A 15,122-nucleotide genomic window follows, 5' to 3' on the forward strand; every position below is an offset into this window, starting at 1 on the left:
TCCTTGGCCAAACTCAAAAAAGCCTATGAAAAAGGTACCAGGGTCATCTCATGGGGCCCCCTACTGACCCCAGGCCCTCGGGCAGTGCCTGAGTTTCCAAATGGTCAGTCCGCCCCTGGTTCAGCTGTCAGCAGGGAACCCTGCTGACAGCTGATGACTCATCGGTTGTTAACCACTTGCCTACCAGGCACTTATACCCCCTTATTTACCAGGCCAATTTTCAGCTTTCAGCGCTGTCGAACTTTGATTGATAATTGCGCGGTCATGCAACATTGTACCCATATGAAATTTTGATTATTTTTTTCTCACAAATAGAGATTTCTTTTGGTGGTATTTAATCACCACTGGGCGCTTTACTTTTTGCGCTATAAATAAAAAAGGTGCAAAAAATTTGAAAAAAAAAAAGTTTCTTTGTTTCTATTATAAAATTTTTCAAACAGGTAATTTTTCTCCTTCACTGATGTGTGTTGATGAGGCAGCACTGATGGGCACTGATAGGCGGCACTGATGGGCACTGATAGGCAGCAGTAAAGGGCACTGATAGGCAGTACTAATGAGGTGGCACGAATAGGCGGCACTGATAGACAGCACTAATGAGGTGTCACGGATAGGTGGCACTAATATGCAGCACTGATAGGCGGCACTGATAGGTGACACTTATGATGGGTACTGATAGACGGCACTGACTGGCATCACTGCTGGGCACTGACTGGCGGCACTGACTGGCACAACCGCTGGGCACTGACTGGTGGCACTGACTGGCAGCACTGCTGGGCTGCACTGGTGGGTGGCACTGGTGGGCAGCACTGGTGGGTGGGCACAGGTGGGTGGCACTGGTGGGCACAGGTGGGTTGGCACAGGTGGGTGGCACTGCTGGGCACAGGTAGGTGGCACTTCTGGGCACAGGTGTGTGACACTGCAGAGTGGCACAGGTGGATGCACTGCTGGGCACAGGTGGGTGCACTGCTGGGCACAGGTGGGTGATCTGCTGAGCACAGGTGGGCGGAGTTAGTGGGCGCACTGCTGGGCACAGGTGGGCGGAACTTGCGGGTGGCACTGCTGGGCACCGATCATCAGGGCACTGATCATCAGTGCCCTGATGATCGGTGCCGATCCTCGCTCTGACAACTGCCGGTTCTCGGCAGTACTTTCCTCACGATCTGACAGTGTGAGGAAAGTGCAGCCGAGAACCGGCACTTGCATTTCCCTCTGATCAGTGTGTCATTGGACGCCGCTGATCAGGCGGTAAAAGGCCGCTGTGATTGGCCTTTTACCACATCACGTGATCAGCTGTGTCCGTAGGACACAGCGATCATGGAGATCGCCGGGTGCGCGCCCCCTGGGGCGCGCAGGAGAGCGCGTTCTGGTGGGACGTCATATGACGTCCACTCGGAACTGGCCCGCCGCAGTGCAGCCGTCATTCGGCTATCTGCGGTCGGCTACTAGTTAAGGACGCGGTGGCCAAGGACTCCTTAACAACCAGCCTAAAGTCACACCAAACACAAAATAATTGCATTTTTGGTGCGGTTCCATTGAAGTCTATTACACCCAAAAGCATTCTGCTGTGGGGAAAAAGTCCCTGACCCTTTCAAAAATCTGCATCAACTCAAAATGCACAGATGTGAAATAGATCCATAGGACATTATGTTAAATGAACTGTAGTGCATTTCTGCAAGCTGCAAAACACACTGAAATCTGCAAAAGTGTGAACCAAGCCTTAAAGAAAGGAACAGAAACGTCAACCATATCACAATACATGTATCATAAACCTCTAGTAATAATCCACCTTATGAAAGTTGTCATTGTTAGCTACTTTATATAAAGCATAAATATTGAATTATTTATCAAAATCTCAATTTATAAGAATCTGATCTGACTGATATACTGTATATGACATTTTTTTAAACTATAATAAAGCACTTAAAATTTAATAAGATGGAAGCTAATTTAAAATGAATTATGTACAGGTACAGTATGTGTTGTTCCATGTATTTCATGATGATCCATTAAAGAAATAATGCCTTTCAACCTATTAAATTCTGAATTGCCTTAAAACACAATTACTAATAATTCAAATATATAATAAAACAGTTTAGATTCCCTAAGGTGGATGTTTTTAACCATTTCACTGCCAGGGTCTTTTATACATTTTTGCACACATTACTAAAATGTACATTTTAGACCCAAATATTAGTAAAAATTCCTAATATTGTATAATTTCTGAAAGCAGAGGCCAGGGAGAATAAAATGATGGTAATTGCAATTTTTAATGTTGTATTATATTAGGACAACTTTTTTTAAACCTATATTTTTTGTTAAATATACACTAAAGGTAATTTTAATGCAAATAAACAAAATATATTACCCATTTTTTGTAGTATAATATAGAAGATGAGTTACATACTGTAATTAGTCTGGCTGAAAAAAGACAAGTCCATCCAGTTCAACCATAGAAAAAAAAAGTTATTATCCTATACCCACAGTTGATCCAGAGGAAGGCAAAAGAACCCAGCAAAGCATGATCCAATTTGCTCCTGCTGGGAAAAAAATTCCTTCCTGATCCCCCCGAGAGGCAATCAGATATTCTCTGGATCAACTTTACCTATAAATGTTAGTATCCAGTTATATTCTGTGTATCTAATAAATAATCCAGGTCTTTTTTGAAGCAATTCACTGAGCTGGCCAGAACCAACTCTTGAGGGAGTCTATTCCACAATTTCAGCTCTCACTGTGAAGAAAACTTTTGGAGATGAAATTTCTTTTCCTCCAGACGTAAAGAGTGCCCCTTGTCCTCTGTGATGACCTCAGGGTGAATAGCTCTACACCGAGTTCACTATATGTACCACTGATGTATTTATACATGTTGATCATATCCCCCCTTAATCTCCTCTTCTCAAGAGAGAATAAATTCAGTTCCTCTAATCTTTCCTCATAGCTGAGCTCCTCCATGCCTCGTATCAGTTTGGTTGCCCTTCTCTGTACTTTTTCCAGTGCCCCAATGTTCTTTTTGTGAATTGGTGCCCAAAACTGAACTGCATATTCCAGATGAGGTGTTACTAATGATTTGTACAGGGGTAATATGATATCTCTCTCTGGAGTCTATACCTCTTTTAATACAAGACAGGATTTTGCTTGCTTTAAAAACTGCAGCTTGGCATTGCATTCCATTATTAAGCGTATGATCTACCTGAACTCCCAGATCCTTCTCCACCATTGATTCCCCCAGTTGTACTCCCCCTAGTATGTATGATGCTTGCAAATTCTTAGCCCCAAGTGCATGACCTTACATTTATCAACATTAAACCTCATTTGCCACATAGTTGCCCAATTACACAGTGCATTGAGGTCGGCTTGTAAGTTGAAGACATCCTATAAGGACGTTATTCCACTGCACAGCTTGGTGTCATCTGCAAAGACTGAAATCGGATTTTTAATCGCAGACCCTATATCATTTATAAATATATTAAAAAGTAACGGTCCCAACACTGAACATTGGGGTACACCACTGACAACCCAAGACCATTCAGAGTATGAATCATTAACCACTACTCTCTGAATATGATCTTTTAGCCAATTTTCTATCCATTTACATACAGATTTTTACAAGCCCGTAGACTTTACCTTACACATTAGCCATGTGTGGGGATCTGTGTCAAACGCTTTTGCAAAATCCAAGAATACCACGTCCACCGCCACCCCTCTGTCCAAGGTTTTGCTCACCCCCTCATAAAAAGAAATCAAATTTGTTTGACAACTTCTGTCTTTCATGAATCCATGCTGTCTGTTGCTTAAAATATTTTTTTCCAGCAAAAACTCATCTATGTGGTCTCCAGTATCTTCCCAACTATAGAAGTTAAACTAACAGGTCAATAATTACTTGGTAAAGATTTTGATCCCTTTTTAAATATTGGCACCACATTGGCCTTACGCCAATCCAGTGGTACTATTCCAGTCATTAAAGAGTCCCTAAAAATGAGAAACAATGGCTTTGAAATGACAGAGCTCAATTCTTTAAGGACCCGTGGGTGTATGCCATCCGGTCCACTTGCTTTATTCACCTTTATTCTGTCTAAATATTTTTGGATCATATCAATTGTGAGCCAATGTGGATCATCTGGAGCTGTGTCAATACCATGCTCATTATGGACAAGAGCTCCCCCATGCTCCTTTGTATACACAGAGCTGAAGAAGGTATTAAATAAATTTGCCTTCTCTTTGTCCCCAGTCACCCACTCTAGATTATTGTGTAAAGGGCCTACATGCTTGGACTGAACCTTTTTACTATTAATATATTTGAAGAATTTTTTGGGGTTGGTCCTGCTATCTTTTGCAATCTGTCGTTCCTTTTTCAATTTTTGTGGCCTTTATTTCCTTTTTGCATATTCTGTTATATTCTTTGTAATGTTTAAACGATGACAGCATTCCTTCATTTTTATATTGAATAAAATCTCTTTTCTTATTATCTATAGCTTTTTAACTTTGGCCGCAAGCCACAGAGGTTTGATTTTTAGCCTTTTAAATTTGTTGCTCATGGGAATATATTTTGCAGTGAGGTTGTGTAAATAAATACTTAACATGTAAAACCTTAAAACTGATTACACCTATGAAGCAAGGACAAACTACAGTACACAAAATTGTTCATAGGCAATGCTTAAAAGCCTTACATGTCATCAGTTTAGAGTTAAAGTGATCTTAAAGCTTTGTTTAAAAAAACAAAACAAAACATGTTATACTTACTTGCTTGGTGCAATAGATTTGTACAGAGCAGCTCCTATACTGGCTCCTCCCCTTGATCAGTGCTTTCAATAACAAGCCACTTGTTATGGGGGTACTGGTGTGTGCTCACTCCTGCGCCCCACTCTATGCATCCATAAGATACATAGAGCCACAGCTCCCCCTCCCCTGCTCTCTTCTCATTGACTCACTGATAAACTGTTTACTTTTTTCCACTGAACATTATAGTTAACATGTAGAGTAGTGACTCTTTGGACTAGCATTTTAGACAATATGGGTCCTATTTATGGAGATGTTAGGATTCTATTAGGTTTCTAATGTCACCTCTTCACCCCAATGAAATAGCTCACACTTTGGTCATTAAGCTCAGAGACTCCGCTTGTCTTGTCAACACCTGCCATGGCCATCCTAGGTGCCCAGGAGAGGCAGTGGAATCTAGGATAAATGGTGGGTGGTCGAGAAGGGTGACATGTTGCGCACCCATGGAACTGATCAGGTGACTTTATAGTCACCCAAATCACTTTTACAAGAAAGGCAAAAAGCTGACACTCAGCTGGCCATAAACGGCTCATTTATTTTCCACAAACAAGAAGCTGAATAAAGGGACACTCAGCTGGCCATACACGCCTCATTTTTTTTCCACAAACAAGAAGCTGAATAGAGGAATACCCATCCATCAGGACATAGTATTCGGACAACAGCATAACCAATTGTGACAGTGGCACACAATTTTAAAGGGAGACAGCAGGCAGTGGAACCTTGGGAGCAGAAGACGATCCTGTTACCATTCCAATTGTGAGACGCTTATCCTATATAGGGTGTGGTATAGATGTTATTGGGAGCCACCACACAAAAAATTTGCATAGGGTTCCCCCCAGTTCACAGCAGGCTGTTCAGATCTGGTCTGAATGTTAAGGGGACCCCATGCAAAAAAATGAAGACAAAATAAAACAAAACAACAATGTGAGTCCCCTCAAAAAAAATATCATATCCTTATTCGAGCATATAGCCTGGGAGTCTAGGAAAGGTGTGGGGAGGGCAAGTGTGAGCTCCCCCTCCTAAACCGTACAAGGCCACCTGCCCTCAACATGGGAGGGTACCTTGCCAGGGGTAACCTCTCTAGAAAAGCACCTTGTTCCCATGTTGTTGAGGACAAAGGTCTCCTCCCCACTACCCTGGACTCCCCTTTTTAAAAGGGGTACATAGTCCCTCTACTTATTCGCAAAAAATGGAAAAAACAAAAGTCTTTTACCCACTTGCTGCACTGTAGTTTTACTGTTACAATGCGGGCCAGCTGCGCAGAATCACGTTTATATACATGATTGTTTATTTCTAGGAAGGGGGCATGCACATGCCTGCCCACCTGGCTGCACTCTCACTGGCTCCCTTAGATGCCGATCAGCGGGTCCTGGACAATGATTCATGGCAAAGTGGATGACAGGAGAGAGATGTGTGTCCAGAAACAACACAGATCTCTCTACTGACAGCGGGGATATGCTGGTTCTTGTCTACCTGCAGAACAGAGAATAAAAGCCATCGCATCCCTTAGTGAAAACAGCACAAAGTTAACGCAATAACACTTTCTAGGCACACAGTTAACCCTTTAATTGCCCCAGATATTAAACCTCTTCCTACCTAGTGTCATTAGTACAATGAAAGCGTATATTATTAGCACTGATCACTGTATTAGTGTCACTGGTGATGTCAGTGCCAGTTAGTCAGTCCCCACTCAGTGTCAGTTAGTGTCAGATTGCCTGATCACAGTCCCACTAGAAGTCACTGATCACCGCCATTACAAGTATTAAAAAAAACCCCAGTATATACAGTACATGGTCACTTGTAGATGCTATAAGTTTCTCACAAACCAATCAATATACACTTATTGGGATTTTCTTTTACCAAAAACATGTCGTAGAATACATTTTGGCCTTAATAAATTTGGAAGGAATTTTATCTTTTAAATTGTTTATTGGATATGTTTTATAGCAAGTAAAAAAAAAAATATATATATATATATATTTTTTTTTCAAAATGTTCAGTCTTTTTTGTTTATAGTGCAAAAAATAAGAAACCCAGTGGTGATCAAATACCACCAAAAGAAAGCTCTGTTTCTGTGAAAAAGTATATACATTTTATTTGTGTACAGTGTTGAATGACCGCACAATTGTCAGTTAAAGTAACGTCATATAGTAAAAAATGACCTGGTCATGAAGGGGGTAAAATCTGCCGGAGGTCAAGTGCTCCACAATGTATTCACAGTCAATCATGTTATCTAGATATGTATATCCATGTCAATCAAGATGCCCGACTCCACTCCCACCGAATGATGGGTCTGGCATTTGTCAGCTATTAAATACAAAACAGGCAGGGTCTCCCGAGTGACAGCATTGCTTATATATTGACATGACCATGTATGGTTTATAAGCTCCTTTAAAAATGGACTGGTCAAAAGCTATGTGTGTTTTTGTAATTGTTTACATTTTTTGTGAATGAGTAGGGTTACTATGTGCCCTTTACTCACATGGGGGGTCATAACTGGGGCCCCCTTATTATTGAAATAGGCTTTCAGATTCCAATAAGTCCCTTGCTTGCAAACCCCCACAACCAAGAGGCTCTTGTCTTCATCAACCACTAGCAAGGCAATCCCCCATGTTGGAGGCATGTGGCCTGGTATAGTTAAGGAGGTGGGGGGACACACTTGTCTTCCCCTTTCCTGGCCTGCCAGGCTGCATGCTGTGATAGGGTTCTTATATGAGATTTTGAGGGAGACTCACACTACTTTTTTTTTATTTTTGCTTGACTTTCAGCTTCAGACAAATGAGTGAATGTTGAAGCATTGCCTGAACAGACATGGTTCAGTCTGAACTTGTGTTTAGATCAAACCTTAAGCTCAGCCCTAGTCATTAGCACGTTTGATTTAGTCTTGCTCATTATAACTGTCTTGCTGAATAATTGTTACACTGCTGTGTCATTTGAGGTCTTGTAATACTTATTAACCACTTGCCGCCCGGCCTATGGTTAAATGACAGCCTGGCGAACACGTCACTCCTCCGGGAGGGCGTCATATGACGTTCTTCCCGGATCGCATTTCGCACGTGCCCACAGGACCACGCTCTGGTGATATCTGTCACCAGGCGTAAACCTCAAACACGGCCAGTACCATGTGACCTGCTGTGACCAATCATGGCTTCCTTTCATGCCATCCATTGTATACAAGTGTGCCTAGCTGTGAATGGTCACAGTGATCACATGCACAGGCTGGGCCAATCACAGCCCATCTGTATCATGTGATTAGCCATGGCCAATCACAGCTAATCACAACAAAAAAAGCTGAATTAATAGATTTCATTCAGTTAAATGCTTGCTTATAGCAAAGAAATAGTTTGCTATAAGCAATCAAATTGTGTATTAAAAAAAAATACTGATCACTTCCCAAAAGTAGTACAATGTTACTATGGTAACATTATACTACTTTGGTTTTTTTTTTTTAAATAAAAAAAATAAAAAATTAAAAAAATTTATATTTTTTTTTCTGTACTGTCACCAGTCAGTGTCCCTGATCACCACCACACCAGTTATATGATGATGCTGTACTGCACTGGTGACAGTATGTAAAAAAAATAGTGAAAATAATTTTTTTAATTTCTTAATTTTCTAAAAAATTATGACAAAAAAATTACAACTTCAAAAAACTCACCATGCCTCTTATGAAATACGTTGGACTATCTACTTTGCAAAAAGGGGTAATTTGGGGGATATCTGTACTGTTCTGACATTTTTGGGCCTCAAGAAATTAGATTGGATGTCAGTACTTCGGGATTGATCAATTTTCAGATATATACCATAGTTTGTAAACTCTATAACTTTCCTACAAACTAAATAATAAATACTGATTTGGGTTATTTCACCAAAGAAATGTAGCAGAATACTTCTTGGCCTAAATGTATGAAGAACAATTATTTATTTGCAAAATTTTATAACAGAAACAAAGAAAATGTGTTTTTATTTTAAAAATTTTGGTTCTTTATTTTTGTTAAATATTGATTAAATATGACCAAAAAAAAGCTCTAGTTGTGTGAACAAATTGATAAAAGTTTAGTTTGGGTACAGTGTGGCATGACCGTGCAATTGTCATTCAAAGTGTGAGAGCGCTGAAAGCTGAAAACTGGCCTGGGCAGGAAGGGGTAAAAGTGCCCGGTATAGAAGTGGTTAATAAGAGATTGATAGAAATTGGGCAGCTGTAGCACAGATTTGCAATAGTGATAACATGGACAACCTCAGGTAACCTACTGGCCAAATTATGTCCACCTGTCAAAACAGGTCTAGTATTGCTTGATGAATAAGCATGTGTTGCTGCTAAAACTCCCTGGCAAAAAATTCTATAATGAATCATATTGGGGTTCTGCGCTTTATGTAAATCAAGCTAACTATAATAGAAAAATAAATAAATTCCACAACCAAATAAGTGATGCCAAATACACTGTCACTGGGGCTGTCTATAGAAAAAAAAAATGCACTCTTCCATAGCAGAGTTATAGAGTCATATTTGTGATGGTCATTATTTTTATTAATGCAACTTTTTTTTAACTTACTACCAGACCACCTTGTGCAGCACTTGCTTTCAGTAGTACACTTAGGTACTGAGATGCTGAAAAAGAGTCTGATGGGCTACTAAGAAAAATGGAGGATAACATTTAATTCCATGCTAAAAAAAAAACTAATGCTCCCCTTTCTTCCCTGACATTTTTTCCACAGCATTGGTCCATAGTAATGTACTGACTTTGCTGACAGCTCTCTTGCTACCTCTCCATGGTATAGACATACTTTATGTTAAGATCAATGACTGTAGGGAGATCATCAGAGGGAGCCACCAACATTTTGCTATGGGGCTCTTGATCTGTAGTTACACCCCATATAATGCCTTTTAAAAAAGGTGTCCACTTTGATCTAACATTTGAGCTGACAATTTCATGTGAAGAATCTGAGCATGTACATTTCTACATCAAGGAATCAATTTGACTTGATATTCATATATTAATTCTCCAGCTGCAATTGTCAAAAACTCTCTTTATGGCTAAATTATATGAATACTTAAACTCTTCATTGTCATTCTTTTTTTTTTAACGTACACATGGTAATCTTGCATCTATGAATGGGAATATCCTCCTGCGCTTGGTATGGGTGAGTCCCTATCCTAAACAGCTGCTATCACTCTGCCTTAACCAATAGGTGATAAAGTAACAAACACAAAAATAGTGAAGCGCTAAAACAAATCCCTACATACGCACACAGTGCATATAATATTAAATGAAAACCATACCTCATAAGTAAAATATATCCGTGACATAAAAAATGTGTCAATAGAAAACCAAATAAAATATTTTCCTTGCCCCTAAATTATTTCTTTAAATCATACATTGGTAAAAAATAGAAAATCCATGATAATACGAATAAACAGTGATGAAAAAATATATATATAAAAAACTGTGTTAATTAATATATATATAAATATATATGTGATAATACCAATAATAAATGTGACACCTAACAGAATAAAAGCATATAAATAGTGAATCTCAATCAAATAACGTGATTGTTGTGAAAAAATTATGCTATTACATAAAAAAAAAAAAAAAAAAAAAAAAAAAAAAATCCACTAAAACTTGTGATGTTTAGATATAAAAAAAAAGTGTCCATAAATGAACAAACACAGTCCATGCAGTAAGGTGAAAACGACACTCAGTGTTCTTCACTTCTAGTGCTCATAAAAAAGACAGGGAAGAAATCCTCCAATGGCAGCAATGCCTGCTCACCTCCCCAACTCGACCCGCAAAGGGCCACAAGGCTATATCTCTCCTCCAGGTAATCCTTTGCTTCCAAGCAGCTCAGTAAGGAATCACAGGACCTCCTCTCCACCTCCTCTCAAACGTCATATAGGACACAAACAGAGCTTCCCATAGTGTAATACCATTTATTTCAGACACTCCATATAGCAAAAAGTTTCCACTCACATGCGTTTTGTTAGTAAAATGCAGTCCTCCTCATTCCCTGGGTGCATTCACATGTACATAGGGAAACCAATATGGTCGCTGTGCTGAGCACAGCGACCATATTGGTTTCCCTATGTACATGTGAATGCACCCAGGGAATGAGGAGGACTGCATTTTACTAACAAAACGCATGTGAGTGGAAACTTTTTGCTATATGGAGTGTCTGAAATAAATGGTATTACACTATGGGAAGCTCTGTTTGTGTCCTATATGACGTTTGAGAGGAGGTGGAGAGGAGGTCCTGTGATTCCTTACTGAGCTGCTTGGAAGCAAAGGATTACCTGGAGGAGAGATATAGCCTTGTGGCCCTTTGCGGGTCGAGTTGGGGAGGTGAGCAGGCATTGCTGCCATTGGAGGATTTCTTCCCTGTCTTTTTTATGAGCACTAGAAGTGAAGAACACTGAGTGTCGTTTTCACCTTACTGCATGGACTGTGTTTGTTCATTTATGGACACTTTTTTTTATATCTAAACATCACAAGTTTTAGTGGATTTTTTTTTTTTTTTTTTTTTTTTTATGTAATAGCATAATTTTTTCACAACAATCACGTTATTTGATTGAGATTCACTATTTATATGCTTTTATTCTGTTAGGTGTCACATTTATTATTGGTATTATCACATATATATTTATATATATATTAATTAACACAGTTTTTTATATATATATTTTTTCATCACTGTTTATTCGTATTATCATGGATTTTCTATTTTTTACCAATGTATGATTTAAAGAAATAATTTAGGGGCAAGGAAAATATTTTATTTGGTTTTCTATTGACACATTTTTTATGTCACGGATATATTTTACTTATGAGGTATGGTTTTCATTAAATCTTGCATCTATGATTAGTATGCAGCTTCACACACCAATGAACTGATCAAGTTATTTCAATAATTAGAAACTGACAATGATTTGGACAAAAAGATTAAACTTACCTTGTTCTGTACATCTTTAACCACACAGGCAGATTGTAGACACACAAGTGGGCAAGTATGACCTAGTTATTCCATTAATGTGCTAAGCTTTTGTGGTGTAAGGATGGCCATGTATAATGATTTCAACCTATTAAAAAGAAAAAAAACAGACACAATTTTAAGTCTCAAACACCTAGAGGATGCAGAGATGGGACAGAAAGGGTGGGGACAAGATAGAATAATACTCATCTTACTCTTGGCAGAGATTTGCCACAGCTGTCAGGAACAAGATACTGCAGAAATCTATGGGGTACAGTATGACAAATCAGAAATTTGGCAAACCTCACTAGCTGCCAGTAAGGAAACTAGGCCATTGCAGCAAAACCTGCACAGGGAAAGGAACTGCCAGTGCTTGATGGCTGTACAACTAGAATCCATATTATCTGGTCTGTCACCCAACCAGAGACTCGCATGAAGAAAAAAAAAACAAAGAAGGAAAAATGGATGTCCTTATTCCTAGATGGTAACTGATAGCTGAGTTGTCCACAGCTGTGGGGGGTGTTTTTAGTGCAGGTAACAGGATACCCTGTGGTGGTGATCTAAAGCACACTTGAACTAAGAGAAAGTGTTTTTTAGTTATTATGACAGCGCTATTTACACAGCACTTTACATATATATTGTACATTCACATCAGTCCCTAACCCTCAAGGGGTGTACAATCTAAGGTCCCTGACTCATATTCATACACATACTAGGGACAATTTTAGACAGGAGCCAATTAACCTACCAGCATGTCTTTGAAATCAGGGGTACACAGAGGAAACCCACACAGACACATGGAGAACATGCAAACTCCAGGTAGGTGGTTTTATGGTTGGGATTCACACTGATGATCCTAGTACTGCCAGTGCTAACCATTTAGCCACTGTTCTGTTCTTCTATAAATTACATAGAAAATAAAATCATCTTTTTAGGCAAAGTCAGCAAAGCTTTGTGTGTCCCAAAAAAGCAATATATATGGGGGGGATTTACTAAAATTGAAGCACTCAGAATCTGGTGCAGCTGTGCATGGTAGCCAATCAGCTTCTAACTTCAGCTTGTTCAATTAAGCTTTAGCAATAAAACCTGGAAGCTGATTTCACTGGGAGGAGCACTAAGTGCAGTATTAAAAGACCAATTTATTAAGCAAGCGGTGTTAAACACTCACAAGAAAAAAATAAAATATTGCTCATCACCTATAATGGTCATTGTCAGTCCTTCCCACCCTAAGGATCAACTAGTGTGGGTCTGGAGTCATGCATGGAGAGACAGAGAGACGCTGGGATGCAGTCAGACAACCGGAAGTGCCTGGGACGGCTTAGAACGCACACAAGGCGGGTGTGCAGTCATAGGGGATGGTCCAGTGCCTTGGAGGGCAGGCTAAGCATTTGAAGCTCTCTGCTCCTTCTAGAAGCCTGGAGGCACACTGTTGTATCCCACTACTTATGGACACAGCAGTGACTAGGTGGACTGCAGATACCAGAATGATATTTTTTGCAACAATTCAATTAAATAAAGTAAAAAAAAGCAAAGTGAACATAAAACCAGAGGTAAAAAAACACTATGTGATACAATTCTCAGCAAGCAGGGTGTAGGGAAATCAGCCGTGGCTGTGCTCTAGGCGGCAGTGCACCCTAGGCCTAGTGCTAGCACCAGCTCTGCCATGTGTGTTTTATTTTGTTGTCTTATGTAATAACAAATATCACCATATAAACATATCTATAGTGGAAATGTAAGGATCAGTTCATAGGGGCTAAGGAAATATGAGAGCTGAAATGGTTAAGAGCAACATCTAAACAGCTGCGGCACAGTGGCTAAATGGTCAGCACTTCTGCCTGGCAGTACTAGGATCGTTGGTTTGATTCCCAACCATGGTATCACCTGACTGGTGTTTGCATATTCTCCCTTTGCCTGCGTGGGTTTCCTACAGGTACTCTGGTTTCCTCCTACTCCAAAGACATGCTGGTGGGTCAATTGGTGGTTCCTGTCTAAATTAGCCCTATCCAGGGGTGGACTGACAACTCATGGGGCCCCCGGGCAATAGGGGATCATGGGGCCCGTGTGTCCTCGCCCACACTTAAACCACACCCAAAAAAGCCTATGAAATGTACCAGGGGCATCTCATGGGGCCCCCTACTGACCCTGGGCCCTTGGGCAGTTTCCCGGAATTCCCGAATGGTCAGTCCACCCCTGGCCCTATCATGAATGTGAGTTAGGGACCTTAGATTGTATGCTCCTTGAGGGTTAGGGACTGATGTGAATATACAATATATATGTAAAGCACTGCATAAATTGACACTATCTATCTATCCTAACATCTCATGTGCTTATCTTTTTTGTCATGCTCGGATTTTGGGATCTGCATTTTGTATTCTTTCATCCTTCAATCAGTACTTATTTTTCCTACTATGGAATGGTAAGTACTTTAGTGTTTTGTAACTGAACAAGTGGCTTAAGACAGCCTTTCTGAGGATATGCAAGTCTAAACTCTTCCAGTCAGATCAAGATTTACTCCAAGGTTTTCAGGTTTGTTAGCTCTTTCATACTGCGTCCCTGGAGGACACTTATATACCAAACACAAATTGAGATAAACATATATTATACAGTGAGTTCATTAAAAGTCCCAGTCCAGGTTGAAATGTTGGAAAACAAATTAGTAATTCACTACTGGGAAATTTAAAAAGAATTGCCACTTAGATGAAACGTGCATTTAAAACAAGGCCAGCAATAAGGCAATAAAATCCACACATTAGTCTGATACCAAAGCCTTAAATAATAATTAGATGATTCAAAGAAACACATTTTATAAATGTTTCAAAGTGTTCTAATGAAATTTCTATTTTATGAAGTCTAAGAAAACAGAAATGTCTTTCTGAGGCTCTCTTTTCCATATATTTACTGTAGCATAAAATGCATTAATGGAAAGTCAATTTATTAAAATGTTTAACAAAAATAATTACTATTTAGACTAAATAAATACTAAATGTTGTGGTTTTTTCAAGCATTTTACTTGTATTCACAATATATGCTATGGATTGAAAATTAGCTACAGTATATACACTGTGAACAAGAGAGTAAGTATATATTATAACTCATAGAAAATCGACATTAAAAAAAAAAAAAAAAAAAATTTTGGGAAACTTTTCTTTATCACATGATTTTCATATCTTTGTTCAACATTGTACTAACAGAATGACTTTTGGGGTAAAAGAATAATCAGCAACATTTGTAGAAGGCCCCTTATAGTGTTTTTACTTGTACACAGTACTTTTTTTCAACAGGAATGCAGTTCCGGCACCTCCAGCACTGAATGTATGTACTGGCAAGGGGTGCTGGAGTGTGCTGCAGGGTCTATTGTTGTTGGCTGCTGAGGGATCTATAGT

The sequence above is a fragment of the Staurois parvus genome, unplaced genomic scaffold, assembly GCF_062004578.1.
Source record: "Staurois parvus isolate SC_StPar_1 unplaced genomic scaffold, SC_StPar_1.0 ptg000177l, whole genome shotgun sequence".
Taxonomy (NCBI): domain Eukaryota; kingdom Metazoa; phylum Chordata; class Amphibia; order Anura; family Ranidae; genus Staurois; species Staurois parvus.